Source organism: Falco naumanni, chromosome 1 (genome assembly GCF_017639655.2).
Source record: "Falco naumanni isolate bFalNau1 chromosome 1, bFalNau1.pat, whole genome shotgun sequence".
NCBI lineage: Eukaryota > Metazoa > Chordata > Aves > Falconiformes > Falconidae > Falco > Falco naumanni.
The window spans coordinates 94,509,534-94,513,520 of NC_054054.1; positions in this window are offsets into that span (position 1 = coordinate 94,509,534).

Here is a 3,987-nt window from a genome sequence, read left to right on the forward strand (position 1 = left end):
TACTAGTAAAAAAGGCTGCATAAAATCTCATTTTGAGGATTATGAAGTGCCGGCACAAAAAAGCTGTAAACAGGATGTCTGAAAAGATCTTAAGCATAAAGGTCAGAATCTACAATTTAAATGGGTCGCTTGTTGCTTTCTTGCTGTGTGCCACTAATGAGCCAGGATGTAGAAAAAGGGATGTGATTCTGAAGCCACATTTTGGTCCTTCTGTGATTTGCAATGTTAACTTTTTAGTAGCAGATTTTTTTTACTGAGGGGGGGGGTGCAGGGGTGCAGCTGTAAAGGGTTTCTCTCCCCCTGGTCCCAGGCATCCCCATGGCAGCAGCAGGAAAGGACCAGAGGGGACAGGGATGCTGAGCCCAAGGCCTTTGCAGGTGAGTGATGGTAAGCAGCATCCCAGTCCTGGGGGTCTCCAGCTGCCGTGGCCGTGGCATGAGGCTCTGCCTTCGTCCTGAGGATGAGGCCGGTGCTGGCAGACATTGCCAGACACTGGGTTACTATGGTGGTGGCATCCAGGGAAGGGCAGGATAAGGAGCCTCATTTGAATCATTTACTTATGTCCTCACTGAGCCCCCAGTGTGCTTCTCCAGGGGCTGCCACCTCCCAAGGGGGTGGAAAATGTGCCTCCAATCCCAGCTTTCCCAGAGTTTTCAATGCCTGGAGTTGTTGGGCCAAGTTATCAGGGAGCAGCTGATTAAAAGTCAATATTGAGCTCTCTCAGTGCTTGTCTCTGCTTTGCTCAACCTGGGCAATGTGGGGCAGGAAAGAGAGAGTGAGCCCAGAAATAACTAATGCTGCAAACTAATGAGCTTCTGCTGGCAATGTCGATATTTTTCCTCTTCTTCTTTTTCATTTACATTTTGTGTCATTACAACTTTGGCAGGAGCAAGCTGAAGGGGCAAGGCAGGGCTGCTGTGGTGTTTTGTAGCTGCTTGCAGGGGTGAGTTTTAGGGTTTGGGGGGGTCTGATGTAGGAGGTGTGTGTGAGCTGCAGTGCCCTGAGCATCACTCACATCCCTGGCACCATCCCAGGCCCTGAAAAGGACAGGCCAGCCCTTGGCGGCTGTGGGGGAATATTGTGAAGTGGCTCTGCTGCCTTTTTGGCACGGGAAGCCATGCATCATGATCCCCCTGAGCAGCTATGAGATGCTCAAGGGTCCTCCCCAATGCCAGCTTCTCCCTGGCCCCCCAGGGAAGCAGATGTATGGCCATGGTCCCCTGGGACCTATGTGAACATCTCCTGGAGACTGCATCTTGCAGGAAGCATCCCTTGAGGGCTTGCACCTCTCTTGCCCTGATTTTTCTTAATTAACTCATTAGGATGCCAGTGACAGTGATGTGAGTTTCCCATGAGGGAACTGCTCTCCTGGTGCAGGCAGTGATGGCTGCCCAAGCCCCTCTGCCTGCAAGCTCAAGAAATGCCCCACAGCTGCAAATCGAGGGTAACATTTTAGGGCAAGAGAAGGAAATAAAAAAAAAAAAGAAGGGGGATGTTGTAATGATGAGACAGGTTTCTGTGGATGCTTGCCAGAGCCACAGGGCTGAGAGGATGGACATGGGCCTCTGGCATCCTGGTGTTGTTTTTGTGATTATTTGGAGTGGGGGGAACTAATAAAAAAAACCCCAAACCACAAACAAGAAAGAGGCAACTGTGTGGATTAAAGCTGGAAGGGAGAGGATTAAAAGACTGAAGGGAAAAGAAGTGCAGAGAATGAAGATGGAGGGGTTATTTCCCTTTTCAGCCATTCTGCCTTCAGAAAAAGCGGGGGGGGAAAGACTTTGATAAGCTTTTTAAAAAATTCATGAGGTTTCAATTTCTCTGTTTATTTATTTGTTCCCCAGGATAAACTCCTGAAATACAAGATCTCATTTGTCAGCAGGTCCTGGGAGAGCAGGGCATAAATCAGATTGTCCTACTAACAAATTATAAAAAGCCAACCTCTGCGACTGTGCTGCCATGCTTGCCCCAGGGCAGGAGGGGATGGTTTAGGGCAGGAGGGGATGTTTTGAGGCAGGAGGGGATGGTTTAGGGCAGGAGGGGATGGTTTAGGGCAGGAGGGGATGGTTTAGGGCAGGAGGGGATGGTTTGAGGCAGGAGGGGATGGTTTAGGGCAGGAGGGGATGTCTCAGGGCAGGAAGGGATGGCTCAGGGCAGGAGGGGATGGTTTAGGGCAGGAGGGGATGGTTTGAGGCAGGAAGGGTTGGCTCAGGGCAGGAGGGGATGGTTTAGGGCAGGAGGGGATGGTTTGAGGCAGGAGGGGATGATGTGGGACAGAAGTGGGTGGGCAGCAGCTCAGCATCACAGGGCGCAGGTGATGCATGTCTGGCTGGATCCAGGCATGCCCCCCCTCCCATGCAAAAGGGAAGGGGACTGACAGCCTCATAGCCCTGAGAGGGCTTAGCGTGGTGCCATGAGTGGGAGGTGATGGGGGGCTACATGGGGTGGGAGATGCTGGTACGGCTGCGGGTGTGGGAGCAGCTGGGGCTCCCCAGTGTGGGGGCAGAGAGGGGGAAGCTGCAGGGCCCTGGCCCTGTCTCACCCACACAGATGTCAGGCAGGTGGGAGCCAGCTTTGGTGGTCCCTGGGGAGCTGTGCTGCCAGGGAAGAGTGGAAACGTGGGGATCTGGGATCTCCATCTGCATGTGGTGGGTGTGGAGGGATGGGAGCCAACACCAACCCCACCCCACCAGCATTCGGGGACAGGCTCAGCCAATGCACACTGTGAGGAAACCCCGGGCAGTGGTCCCATGGGCAGTGCCATCCCCACACAGCCCAACCCTGAAGCATCCTCAGCCAGAGCCATTTGCCTGCTAAATACAAAGCAAGAAACGGTGCAGGAATTCACCAGCAATGGGCATTTTTGCAACGGGTGGGGCTGCCACCAGGTGACCTTGGGTCCAGCACTTAATTATTCTGGGCTGGTGCAGCCTAAAATGCAGATGAAAATACGTCCCAGGGGTGTCCCGAGGCTTAATGAGTATCAGAGAGATGTCCTAAGAGCAGCACTGCAGTCCACATCCCCATAGCCCCCATGAAGGCACAGCCCAGCACCACCTTTTAAAGTTCAAAAAAGAGATTTAATTTTAATTTCTTCCCACTAATTGATTTTGGTTTTCATGTGTTTTGTAGCTTGCAAATTGCCCATTGGAGCGCAGCGTGTACCAGGTGCGGGTGCCGGGCTGTGCCGTAGTGGAGGCTGTGATAACCAGCATCACCAAACCCTTTCTTGCAGCCCCTTGGCAAGCAGTTTCTCCACGGTGAGAATTTCTTCCTGCCCTGCAAACTTCTGGCTTGTGGAGCAAAAGTGTTTGAGGGAGGGATTTTTCATGCCCACTGGAGGGTGTGCACTGACCTGCCTGGGGTCCCCCAGCATCACCCACCTCAGGCCACCCGCTCTGCACAGAGCAGCAGCGCATCCAGGACTCGAGCAGCTGGGATGTGGGGAAATAAATCACTGGGCTGAACCACGCCTGCAGCAAGTTCTGGGGCAGCGTGGGTCTGCAACACGGGTCATGCATGATTAAACACCCTGTGGGACAGTGATGGATGTGGGGAAGGGCTGGGGCAGGAGCAGGGGTGATGCTTTGCCCTCTGCCTCACAGCGGCAGCTGGCCCTGGACCGGGCAGAGGGCAGCTCCGCAGCTCTTCAATCATGGATGGAGAGGGCATACAGCAGGGCTGTAAATTTACTGGTGACCAGTTTGTTCCCTGCTCCAGAAGCGCTGGGGCTCAGCCTGTGGCTGCTCCTGGCTGTGGCCCCAGGGCAGGGGTTTGGTCCATCCCCAGGGTGGCCGGTGGGTCAGAGCATCCCCAACCCGAACAGGTCCCCAAATGCTCGTGGCAGTGGTTCCCCGCCGGCTGGCGAGGCAGCGCGGTGGCCGCTGCAGGGGAGGCAGCGCAGGTGTTTTGCCAGGGGAGGAACAGAGAAACCATCTGCTCGCGCGGGTTCGTCCTGATGCTTCAATGGAGGAGAGGATCCAGAGG